Genomic DNA, 13,328 nt, shown 5'->3' with positions numbered 1-13,328 from the left:
AATCTGTGTTTTGAGCACCAGGCACATCAAGATACAGTGACCCTGGGAGGCTCTGTTTGGGCAGCCCGCTGGTCTCCCTCTGTGATATCTCTGTCTCTCTGTCTCTCCCTGCTTTCTAGATTTGGAGCAACTGCTGTCCAACTTCTCCTTCTCCTTTCTACTGGAATGAACTTACTAAGATGCAATTTGAATTTATTCAAGGGTGTGCTCTTGAATAAACCCTCACAACTTGGCCCTGCTCTTCACTCTGGCTTTATCTCTTCTTCTCTCCCCTGCTATAGGCTGAACTATTTTTCTGAACAGACGTGGGCCTCTCTAGCTTCCAGACCTTGACTCATGTTGCTACCTCTGTGTGTCATGACCTAACTAGGCCATCCAGCCTCCATGCTTTCCTTATCTGCCAGGTGAACTCCTACCCATCCTTCAAAACCCAGCTCAGGAATTAACACAACATTGTAAATCAACTATACTTCCATAAAATAAATTTTAAAAAAACCAACTCAGGCTGCCCTGGTCATCCTCTGTACTTCCCATATTCCCTGTGGGTATACCTCTATCACTGTAGTTGTCATGTTAGACTTTATCCTGATATTTTTCTGTCTTTCCCCACCACTAACATGTGTGTTCCTGAGACAGGTACAGTCTCTCATCTCTGCCCTCGGAATGGGTGCATCTGTATAATTTCCATTATACAGATGGGGAAACTGAGGCCCAGAGAGTTCAGGAACTTGCCCCCAGAACTAAGTGGCCCAGATGAATTTAATCCGTATCAGTCTGACTCACAGCTCATTGCTCTTCTTTTCTTTTTTCAAAAAAACTTTTTATTGTGGGAAATTTCAACTCCATCAAACTACGTATAAGGGTAGAGAGAGACTCACCTCCTTACTTCAACAATGACAATCTCACGGCTAATTTAAAAAAAAAATTTCTATTCCCGCTGACCTCTACTCCTATCTCTGAGATTATTACATACCTATCACTTCATCTATAATTATTTCAGATGCTCTCTTTTGTACCTCTTGTATTTCAATTGAAAAATTATCAAAGCAATACATACATTGGTTTAAAAAATTAAACAATACTAAAAAGAGATGCTTACAAAGGCTTGTAAAGAAAAGCGCTCCCCTTCCCACATTTTTCTCTCCTCATGTCCTAGTCCCCAGCTGTTCACTTGTCCAGAGCTTGCCCCATATTTCTACAAACTTCTTGATTGTTTGAGTTATCAGCCACAGGCATTATTTACTGACTTCCTGGCGGACAAATGAAGATTTAGCTCACTCACACTCCACCTCCCTTTTCCTTTATTTATTGGCTATCTTGGTAACTTTAAACAATAAAACTGTATGTCTTGCTGTATAAATTATGGACAGTTTCTTTCTCACACTCAGTCTTTCTCTTATAATTGCAGATGTTTTATTTTCTAAGGTCAAAAGAGAAGACAGAAAACCAGTTTAATTACTAAACAACTCTACTGATGCCTGTGTGAAATATAGGTCCTTTCTGCTAAGACTTGCGATGGAGGTGCCACTGTCAGAAGCTGTGCGCAGAGAGCCAAGTCGTTGTTTTATTTTCCAACTGAGCATCCTCAGGCCTGCAGAACAATGTCAGTTGTTTGATTTTATGTTCATGGCGCTACCCTCTCCAGGGCATGCCTGCAATACCCACACACGACCATCTTGCCTTACCACCATGTTGGAGCTGTGATTCTCACACTAAGTAGCTCAGTGTTTTCTCTTGTAAAAGGGGCAGCTTGATCTTGATAGTACCAGGCACACAATGATCCCTTAATAGATGTTTGTTGAATGAATAAATGATATGTGTTTAAAGAGCGAAACGTGAAATAAGGATGAGAAACCAGTTCACAAGCATCAGACTGGCAAATCTTTGGGAGGTGAGGATGTGAAGAAAGTGGGGATCTCTCACACTGTTTCCGGGAGGGTAAATTGGTGCGGCCACTTTGGAGAGCCATTTGACAATGCCGTATAAAATCTGGTGATGGGCACAGCCCATTCTGCTCCTAGGTACTAACCTGGAGCCGGGGAAGAAACTTTTTTTTTTTTTTTTTTTTTTGGTCACGTCACGAAGCTTGTGAGATCTTAGTTCCCTGACCAGGGATTGAACCCGGGCACTCTGCAGTGAGAGTGCAGAGTCCTAACCACTGGGCCACCAGGGAATTCCCAGAAACTCTTTCTATAGCGGGCCAGGGAGGAAATACTTTAGGTTTTGTGGTCTTTGTTGCAACTACACAACTCTGCTTGGGAGTATGAAAGCAGCCTTAGACAATTTGTACATGAACGGGTGTGATTGTGTTCCAGTCAAACTTTATTTACAAAAGCAGGCGCCTGGTTAGATTTCTGCCTATAGTTTGCCCACCTTGTAAATCCCATGTGTGCATGAGAAGGTTCATGCCCCTCCTGTTTGTGATAGTGAAACCGAAAGCAACCTCTATCCATCAGCAGAAAAATTCATAACCTATGGTATAAATACAATGAGATGCTCTATGTATAAATATGGATAAATCTCAAAATCAAAATGAGGAGTGAAGAAAGCAAGCTGCTGAAGGAAGTAGTGTGTGATGGTTAATTTTATGTGTCAATTTGGCTGGGCCATGGTGCCCAGAGATTTGGTCAAACATTACTCTGGATGAGATTAACATTTGAATTGGTGACTCTGAGTAAAGTGGATTGTCTTCCACAATGTTGGCGGGGCCTCATCCAGTCAGCTGAAGGCCTGAATAGAACAAACTATTCTAAACTATCCTGAACTGAGGTCCCCAGAGCCGGCAGATGGTCTTTGGACTTGTCCTGGAACAACAGCTCTTTCCCGGATCTCCAACCTGCGGGCACCTTTATTTTGGACTTCTAGCCTCATTATAGTGTGAGCCAATTCCTTAAAATAAATATCTCTCTCTCTCGAAACATCCTATTGGTTCTGTTTTTCTGGAGAACCCTGACTAATACACAGTGTAATACAATTGAATATAAAGTTTAAAATAATGCAAAACAATCCTATAAAGGATTTATATACATATATAGTAAAATTGAAGCAACACTGGTGGGAATGATAAATGCCAAATGTAGAGCAGTGGTGGCCTCTGGGGAGGGGAGTGGAATCAGGACGGAGCAGCACAAAGGGTGTTTCAGTTGTATCTGGAATCTTTGATTTTGTGGTTTTAAAAGAGGTCTGTAGCAAATAACATTAAGGTGGACAATTTTGGATGTTGGGCACCCCTTTATATGTGTTTGACGTATTTCATGATTAAGAAGAATGAGATAACGTCACAAAACAACGAGGGAACGAAAATCAGTGCAGTGACTGGCATGCCCTAGGCCCCTATCATGTAGCGCGAGAGTGGCTGGCACAGTTGGATGGAGAAGGCAGGTCAGTGGTGGTGGGAGACCACTAGGTGGAGGGCAGGGGGACCTCTAGAGCTCCAGAAGAGGCTTCTGGGCAGCGGGCATGAAGATGCAGCGGGTTTCCTGGGTGGACCCGGCGTGGGAGAATGGGGCGGAGCAGCGCGGCCCGTGTGCTGGGGCTGGGAGGTGTCTGCAGAGGCGTGGGCCGACCCCGTGGACATGGCCACGGTCACGTGGGCTCGGAGGGGCACTTTGTGTTTACCGGGAGGAGGCCCTGCAGAAATAGTTATCCTCGACTTCCCTCTGACAAGATTTGTTTCCTGGGCGCTTGCCGACATCAGAGGAATTTGTGTTGCTCAGAAATACGTGGGCTACTTGTTGAGGCTGAAACCGGATTGCGAGCTCCTCTTCCCTATTTCAGGTGCGGCTGCTAGAGCAGACACTGTCAGCGCTCGGCCACATCCCCTTGGATTGTTTTTTCCACCCATTTTGCGCCTGTGGGTTCCCTGTGCTTTCACTTCCCGGGGTCCGCAGTCGGGGCTCTTTTTGGAGCCGTGCCCTCCGGCCAGCAGAGCCCACTTTTCAGTTCCCTGCGCGAGTCCTCTGGAAATGACTGACAGGCATGGGGTGTGAAAGCCCCTTGCTTGGGGTTGGGACAACTCTGAGGTGGAACTTCCCCTCCTGATTCCCCTGAAGCTGGCCCTTGGCCTGAGATGGTTTGCTTGCTCCCTCCTCCCTCACAGGCTTCCCGGGGACACCTCCATAATATGCCACCTGCTAGAGTCCTAGACTTGGGTTCTGCCTCTTGGGAATCCATCTGAGACAAGTGTTCTTCTCATCCCAGAAACTCTCCAGGGTCAGGATGCTGCGAGCCGTCGTCCATCTAGAGGGTTGCTGGGTACACAGGCTCTGGAATCAAACTACCCAAGCTGAAAGTCTTGTCTCTGTCACCTCCTAGCTGTGTGACCTTGCAAAAGTTATTTAACTGCTCTGTGCCTCAGTTTCCTCATCTTTATTTTATTTTTTTTAATTTTATTTTTTTATCGACGTATAGTTGATTTACAATGTGTTCGTTTCAGGTGTACAGCACAGTCGTTCAGTTATGTGTGTGTATATATAATTTTTTTTTCAGATTTTTTTCCCTTATAGGTTATTACAAAATATTGAGTAGAGTTCCCTGTGCTATACAGTAGGTCCTTGTTGGTTATCTATTTTATATATATTAGTGTGTATATGTTAATCCCAAACTCCTAATTTATCCCTCCTTCTCCCCTTCCTTTTTGGTAATCATATATTTGTTTTCTATGTCTGTGAGTTTCCTCATCTTTAAAAAGGGGGTCATAAAATATGGGCCTCATAAAGCTGTTGTGAGGTCAAATGAGTTAAGATATGCAAGAACCTCAGAACAAATCCTGGCATATAGTAAGTGCTCAATAAACGTTACCTTTGTTACCCTTCACTGGAACTTAAGGGACACTTAAGGGCAATCAGGAATTAATATGCTTTACCCCTGAGCCTGTGTCTGCTAATTTAATTTAATTAACCCAGGCTAATTTAATGAAGGGGACAAATAACCTCAATTTATTTCTTATGTGGACACATAACCTCAACTTATTACGACGGTGTAGAATGGACCGGTCAGTAGATTGGCAGGGTGGGTGTGGGGCTAACAGTCTACTGAAAGAACTCTAGAAGAATCCTCACTTTTCCTTTGCCTGAGACTCCACCCCACTTCCCATACCCAAGGCTGGTTGAAGTGCAGGAAGGCGGGTTTGGACACCGTGTCCAGGAATGGGATTGGATAGGGAGACAATTAGGGAAGGGCAGAGAAATGCTCACTCATTCTTGTGTGAACATCAGCAAGAAAGAGGGGACAGAACTCAAAGTATTAGACTTGGAACAGGAAACCGAGTTCCAGTCCTGGCTCTGGTTTTCACTAGACACGGATTTCTCATCTCTGAGCCTCAGTTTCCGCCTCTGTAAAAGGGGGTAATAACACCAGTTCTGTTACTCCACAGAGAGGCTGTGAGGATCTAGGGGGACACAGCAGAGAACATGCAGGGTACTGTGCGCGGCTGTGCTCTGCAGTCCTACAGACGGCGCCAAAGCAATGTGTTAGGAGAACACGGCCAGTGCATGTTCTTGGAAATTATCCTTGGAAATCCCTTAGGAGGGTGCCATCTGGGGGACCCACAGTCAATACATCCAGCACAGACGGGGTTTTTCTTCATATGAAACAGTTGACTTAAAAGAGGAGTCATGCTATCTGGAAAGCTCCTCTCTTGAAACACCTATCATGCTCAGCAAGGCATATCCCTCTCACCAGGAGGGACCCGTGGGAAATGAGCCTGTCTGAAGAGGAAGCAAATTCACGCCTTCCATCTCTTGGGCACAGGGCACATCCTCACTGAGGGAGCAGAACGCCAGCACCAGTTAAATGGTGTCTCTCTCCCCCACGCTTGCTTAAGGTACAGGCCTGTAGGAGACGCAGGGCATCAGAGCAGGAAGTGGAGCGTTGAGCTGCCGGGCTGCCTTCCACGCTGGGGGGTGAGGCCCTGCAGACTTCTCTGCCGTCAGCTTCCAGGAAGCCTCAACTCAGAAATACCATGACGCAGTTTTAGAATGCAAAGGGCTCTCGGAGATCATGCAAGGTGAAGAACCAAGGCACAGAGAGGCGTGACGGCCGACCCCAGGCCTCATAGCAGGCCCTTCTCCCTTTAGCGACTGCAGCAAGGACTCATGGGAGAACCGTGGGCCTTGACCAGAGACGTAGGGTTTCAAACACTGTCTTGGTTAGTTGGGGATGTGTGTGCTCTAAAAGAAGTCCCTGTTTGTGGAACGGGGATGAGGAAACTTTCTCCCCGGAGTAGCAAGATGATTAAAAGATGTGCATGTGTAGCAGAACATTAAATTGCTTGAGCCCAGATGGGGAAGCCACTCACCCCTCTTTCAGTGCCCAAGGGTGCACCCACCCCGGTAGCAAAGGCGGAACCCACAACAGGCATGGCGGCCTGGGATCCGCGGAGCGGGGTCCTGGCGAGAGGGCACCTGTGGGGTGGGGGAGGCCGTGGGGCCCCAGCTGAGGAGTGGCTGGTCCGGCAGGGGAACGGGGCTCTCAGCAGAGCTCACGAAAGTGTCCCCAGGAGAAGGAATCTGGTTAGAACTCCAGCCAGACCCAGACGCTGGGAAGCCACCTTACAGCAGCATGTCTGGAAAGGACTTTGCTGCCCTCCTTTCCACGCCTTCCTTCCTGCTTACACTCTGGCTGCGTTAGAAACAGCAGGGGGAGTGGGGGTGGGAGAGCACTGGTCCCCACCTGGGGGGAGAGAACGAGGGTCCACAGGTTGAATAATAGTTGACTAGCTGTGCTGTTTACTGGATTGAGACAGTGTTTTGTGACTCAGAACGAGCACAGAATTTTTAATTACTTTAAGTGATCAGAAAAATCCTGAGACCATCCATGTTCTCATCCAGGGGCAGGAGACAGTATTTATCTCCCACTGAACACGTTGAAAGGGACCTTGGAAGAAATTCCTTTCAAACCAAAGCTGATTTTGTAAGTGGACCTCATGAGTCCCTCCTGTTCAACACACAGTTGACATCCATCGCACGCCCAGCGCTGTGCTTGGCGTACGGCAGGCTCTCAACAACGTGTGGATTCATTTATTTACTCCTCGTCCCTCTTGGATCTCCAGGTCCTGGAGGCCAAGAATTTTGACTCTTTAATATCTGAATTCCATAGTGCCTGGTGCAGAGTCAACCCATCAATGCCTGAGGAATGAACAGAATAAAAAGGAATTCTGTGCCAGCTCCACAGCAGCCGCCATGACAAAGGTTACACTGTCGAGCCTGCTGGTGAGGAAGGAGGCGGGGCCAGCTCGTACCAACATCACTAAGATCCTGTAGTTACATGTGACATTAATTACACCCACAGGCTGAGGAGCTGCAGCCTGATCCCTGACACTGACAGCACCTTTTCCCACTCATGTTATTCTTAAATTTCAAAAGAGTAGGGGCCATGATGGCAGGTGTAATTATCTCTGTCCTTTTGTAGATGCAGAAGCTGAAGGTGGAGAGATTAGGGACCCAGGCAAAGTCTTTGGTGAGCTGAGACTAGGTAAGACTCAGGACCCCTACTCCAAACTCAAGCTCTCACCTAAAACCCAAAGCCACAGAAAATGCAACTGAAAGAGAAAAGGAGGGGGTGGTTTCTCCCACTACAAACGGAAGCAGGAGAGAATAAGACTTGCTGGATAATGTATGCAAAGTCTCAGGGTAAAGTGTAATTTTATGGTTGATGTATAATCCTCAGGAAATTGGGAGCTGTCGTGGAAATTCTGACATGGATGGAGTGACTGCAGGGCGGCATGAAGTGCGTGGCTGGCCTCACCGGATCAGGGTGGCCCTGGCAGGGAAGGGATGATTCTAGGCATCTAGAACTTGGCACAAACCACATTTTGCAGCTGGGTGACTAGGGGTGCAAGACGGTTCCTGGAGCAGCCAGAAGGTGGCGCCACTTGCCAAGATAACGCAGTCAGAGGCAGCCGCCTGGGGCTCCTCCACCACTCTGATTTGGCCTGGAGGCCATTCTTGGATTTCTGCCACAAGGTGAGATGCTTCCCAAACACCAAGGGTCCATCTCTGATTGCCCCTGTGCAACTGCTAATTCCTTCTCCCTGGGGTACTGCGGAGTTGGCTGAGCAGATGGTAATAATAGGAGGGCCTTGCAATCCAAGCAGTTATTATCATTTTAACCACTGCAAACAGTGACGTCAGTTACAACCACAGTTTATCGAGTGCTTGCCTGGCCAGACGCTAAGCCAAGTGCTCTAAGTGAATTATTTAATTCCCATGACAATCCTGTAGAGTAAACATTATTATTCATATTTTACAGATGAGAATGTTGAAATTCATAGAGGCTAAGAAACTTGTTTTAGGTCACAAATCCAGTCAATGGCAAAGTCAGAATTTGAAGGCAGTTCTTTTGGACTCTGTAGCTTGTGTCATGAATCACTGTGATGCACTGTCTCCGTCTCTCTTCCTCCCTCCCTCCCTCCCATGCTTTCCGTGCACCTGGCATTGTGCCGGGGGTTAGATTCAGGACCCGTTGGACTATACCTCTGCTCTTGGGGATGAATGACAGCAGTGGGCCATGGGAGCATGTTGGAGAACAGGAAAGAAGGTTCACTTGTATCTGGTACCACCTTTAGGTCAGGCATGATGATGGGCACTGTTCAAGTTGGAAATTCCAGGTGTCTGTTGGTTACATTTAATCTGGGTTTTTGTGATCTCAGATCAGGTGTGGGCTCTGGGCTCTCTCAGTCACCCTCTGACTAACAACGTCTCCCTTCACTGACTGTTAGCAAGGCCTGGGATATATTCTGGCAGGTGAGTGTGTTGGGGGGGGGGTCAATAAAACTGCTTCATTAATGCTGGGGCACAGGCCACCACCTGACCCTTGAAAATGAAGGAGGTGGCCAACATGTACTGAACGTTCCTATCGCAGCTGGCCAACTAGCAGAGCCACGAAAAGTTAGGGAACCGGGCTCATGGGAGGACAGTTTCTTCCCTTAGACGTCCTCCACTGCTTGGGAATAACGAGGAACTGTGACAGAAAGGTCTAGGGTCAAGGCTTGGGAGAGCAGAGAATTCCACCCTCTCATTTTATAGGTGAGGAACCTTTTAGAGAAAAGGGTTTGCCTCAGGGCACGCAGCCGGTTAGCAGCACACAGTGAAGACAGACATGGGAGTCAGCTAGCTATATTTGGAATCTTCATGGCCATGGAGAGGGTGGTAAAGTGACCACCTGCTCTAAGGAGTTATGAAAGGGAATCTGGCCTATTCCCTGTGTGTCTGCAAGGAGATGTCAGTTTGACCCAATCTCTTCATTTAACAGTTAAGGGAACTGAGGTTCAGAGAGGTGGAGTAACTTGTCCAAGATCACACAGCAACTTAGTAGCATTTACTGTTTCAACTATATGAATAGTACTTTCTTGGGCTGTCTGTACCATGGCTTTCCTTTCTGAACCCCAAGCTCTGTGTGGTTTATAGGATTTGGGATCTGATTTCAAGTGCAAAAGGAAGCGAGGGTGAGGTGGATTAGGTGCAGAAATATTCGGATTTCTGGAGCCTTTAAAACATTTGAGGAAACAGGATAAAATGTTGGAAATCAGGACTATAAGGTGGTAAAAACAATAGCTATTGTTATGGGTGGGACTGTGTACCACCCAGAAGATATGCTGAAGTCCTAACCCTCACTGAATACCTGTGAATGCAACCTTATTTGGAAATAAGATTTTTGCAGATGTAATCAAGTGGAGACGGGGTCATTAGGGTGGGCCCTAGGCCAGTGTGACTTGGTGTCCTTATTGAGAGGGAAATTTGGACACTGACACACAGGGAGACGGAAGGTGGAGACTGAACTCATACATCTAGGAGCCAAGGAATGCCAAGGAATGCCAAGGAATGCCAAGGAAGGAATGCCAAGGAAGGAATGCCAAGGAATGCCAAGGAATGCCAAGGAATGCCAAGGAAGGAATGCCAAGGAATGCCAAGGAAGGAATGCCAAGGAAGGAATGCCAAGGAAGGAATGCCAAGGAATGCCAAGGAATGCCAAGGAAGGAATGCCAAGGAAGGAATGCCAAGGAAGGAATGCCAAGGAATGCCAAGGAAGGAATGCCAAGGAAGGAATGCCAAGGAATGCCAAGGAAGGAATGCCAAGGAAGGAATGCCAAGGAATGCCAAGGAATGCCAAGGAATGCCAAGGAAGGAATGCCAAGGAATGCCAAGGAAGGAATGCCAAGGAAGGAATGCCATGGAAGGAATGCCAAGGAATGCCAAGGAATGCCAAGGAATGCCAAGGAAGGAATGCCAAGGAAGGAATGCCAAGGAAGGAATGCCAAGGAATGCCAAGGAAGGAATGCCAAGGAATGCCAAGGAAGGAATGCCAAGGAAGGAATGCCAAGGAAGGAATGCCATGGAAGGAATGCCAAGGAAGGAATGCCAAGGAAGGAATGCCAAGGAATGCCAAGGAATGCCAAGGAATGCCAAGGAAGGAATGCCAAGGAATGCCAAGGAAGGAATGCCAAGGAAGGAATGCCATGGAAGGAATGCCAAGGAAGGAATGCCAAGGAAGGAATGCCAAGGAAGGAATGCCAAGGAATGCCAAGGGATGCCAAGGAATGCCAAGGAAGGAATGCCAAGGAATGCCAAGGAAGGAATGCCAAGGAAGGAATGCCAAGGAAGGAATGCCATGGAAGGAATGCCAAGGAATGCCAAGGAATGCCAAGGAATGCCAAGGAAGGAATGCCAAGGAATGCCAAGGAAGGAATGCCAAGGAAGGAATGCCAAGGAAGGAATGCCAAGGAATGCCAAGGAAGGAATGCCAAGGAATGCCAAGGAAGGAATGCCAAGGAATGCCAAGGAAGGAATGCCAAGGAAGGAATGCCAAGGAAGGAATGCCAAGGAAGGAATGCCAAGGAATGCCAAGGAAGGAATGCCAAGGAAGGAATGCCAAGGAATGCCAAGGAAGGAATGCCAAGGAAGGAATGCCAAGGAATGCCAAGGAATGCCAAGGAATGCCAAGGAAGGAATGCCAAGGAATGCCAAGGAAGGAATGCCAAGGAAGGAATGCCAAGGAAGGAATGCCAAGGAATGCCAAGGAATGCCAAGGAAGGAATGCCAAGGAAGGAATGCCAAGGAAGGAATGCCAAGGAATGCCAAGGAAGGAATGCCAAGGAATGCCAAGGAAGGAATGCCAAGGAAGGAATGCCAAGGAATGCCAAGGAAGGAATGCCAAGGAATGCCAAGGAATGCCAAGGAAGGAATGCCAAGGAAGGAATGCCAAGGAAGGAATGCCAAGGAAGGAATGCCAAGGAATGCCAAGGAAGGAATGCCAAGGAATGCCAAGGAAGGAATGCCAAGGAAGGAATGCCAAGGAATGCCAAGGAAGGAATGCCAAGGAATGCCAAGGAATGCCAAGGAATGCCAAGGAAGGAATGCCAAGGAAGGAATGCCAAGGAAGGAATGCCAAGGAATGCCAAGGAAGGAATGCCAAGGAATGCCAAGGAAGGAATGCCAAGGAAGGAATGCCAAGGAAGGAATGCCAAGGAATGCCAAGGAAGGAATGCCAAGGAAGGAATGCCAAGGAAGGAATGCCAAGGAAGGAATGCCAAGGAATGCCAAGGAAGGAATGCCAAGGAAGGAATGCCAAGGAAGGAATGCCAAGGAATGCCAAGGAATGCCAAGGAATGCCAAGGAAGGAATGCCAAGGAAGGAATGCCAAGGAAGGAATGCCAAGGAATGCCAAGGAAGGAATGCCAAGGAATGCCAAGGAAGGAATGCCAAGGAAGGAATGCCAAGGAATGCCAAGGAAGGAATGCCAAGGAATGCCAAGGAATGCCAAGGAAGGAATGCCAAGGAAGGAATGCCAAGGAAGGAATGCCAAGGAAGGAATGCCAAGGAATGCCAAGGAAGGAATGCCAAGGAATGCCAAGGAAGGAATGCCAAGGAAGGAATGCCAAGGAAGGAATGCCAAGGAATGCCAAGGAAGGAATGCCAAGGAATGCCAAGGAAGGAATGCCAAGGAAGGAATGCCAAGGAAGGAATGCCACGGAATGCCAAGGAAGGAATGCCAAGGAAGGAATGCCAAGGAAGGAATGCCAAGGAATGCCAAGGAATGCCAAGGAATGCCAAGGAAGGAATGCCAAGGAAGGAATGCCAAGGAAGGAATGCCAAGGAAGGAATGCCAAGGAATGCCAAGGAAGGAATGCCAAGGAATGCCAAGGAAGGAATGCCAAGGAAGGAATGCCAAGGAATGCCAAGGAATGCCAAGGAATGCCAAGGAATGCCAAGGAAGGAATGCCAAGGAAGGAATGCCAAGGAAGGAATGCCAAGGAAGGAATGCCAAGGAAGGAATGCCAAGGAATGCCAAGGAAGGAATGCCAAGGAAGGAATGCCAAGGATGTGGCCCCCATCAGAAGGTAGAAGAGAGGCCTGGAGCAGATTCTCCCTCAGAACCCTCAGGAGGAACTAACCCTACTGACACCTAGACTTCCAACTTCCAGCCTCCAGGACTGGGAGAGAATCGAGTTCTGTTGTTTAAGCCACACAGTTTGTGATACTTTGTTTCTGTTTAAAAATTATTATTATTATTATTTTGGCCACGCCACAAGGCATGTGGGATCTTAGTTCCCAACCAGGGATCAAACCCACACGCCCTGCAGTGGAAGTGTGGAGTCTTGACCACCGGACCACCAGGGAAGTCCCTGTGATACTTTGCTATGGCAGCCCTAGAAAACAAATATAATAGAAATAGAAAACCTCTTATTAACTAATTACTTTGCTGGGCACATCTTTGTTGATTTAATTTATTTGTTGTGCATCTACTATGTGCCAGGCACTGTCCAGGGCACCAGAGAAAGATTAGGGAGTAGAGAGGCCAAGTTCCTGCCTTCTGGAAGCTTACTTTCTAGTTCCCCTGCATTATCTGCCAGAATCCTCACAGCAATTCTATGAAATAGGGATTACCCCCCTCAGCTTGAGGTAAGGGCCTCCCGTGGGGGAAGGACAAAGCTGGTGGCTCTGTCTGAGGCCACCCCCACCCCCGGCCTTCTCAGTCACTCTGTTCTACCTCATTTACCGCAGAGGCGTGCGACTGACTCTCAGGGGAGAAGGTGACACAGGCAGGCGTGTGGGATCCAGCATTTCCGAGGTCAGAGTGGGTCCTGCTTCCCAAAGAAACTGCACCTCGGTCCCAGCCTGGAGAGCCCTGCGTAGCCACTGTGAGGCAGAGGCCCTGACACGCCAGCTCTGTCCCGAGCCCTCCCTCCTGCCTCTGAGGACGGGGCTCAGGAAGCCCCGTCTGGCTGGAGGAAGCAAATCCCTGGCCCTGACAGCGGGCAGCGGCGGCCAACAGCTGGGCCATGGCACTGTCACCTGCACACGAACGCTCACAGAGTATCAGCGACCACC

General features: G+C 48.1%; 1 protein-coding gene and 1 non-coding gene across 2 annotated transcripts in view; both read right to left on the bottom strand.

The window, feature by feature from the left end:
• The window catches only part of BFSP2 (beaded filament structural protein 2), a 129,768-nt gene that overhangs the window by 98,459 nt on the left and 17,981 nt on the right, over window positions 1–13,328 (bottom strand). The gene's annotated exons all lie outside the window — the stretch shown is intronic.
• Window positions 2,101–2,173, bottom strand: TRNAE-CUC (transfer RNA glutamic acid (anticodon CUC)). Its single transcript has one exon. It is a non-coding gene; the product is annotated as a tRNA-Glu (tRNA).

Source organism: Eschrichtius robustus, chromosome 6 (genome assembly GCF_028021215.1).
Source record: "Eschrichtius robustus isolate mEscRob2 chromosome 6, mEscRob2.pri, whole genome shotgun sequence".
NCBI lineage: Eukaryota > Metazoa > Chordata > Mammalia > Artiodactyla > Eschrichtiidae > Eschrichtius > Eschrichtius robustus.
Note: the sequence above shows the minus strand (reverse complement) of the source record. Positions and strands in the feature narration are given on the sequence as shown.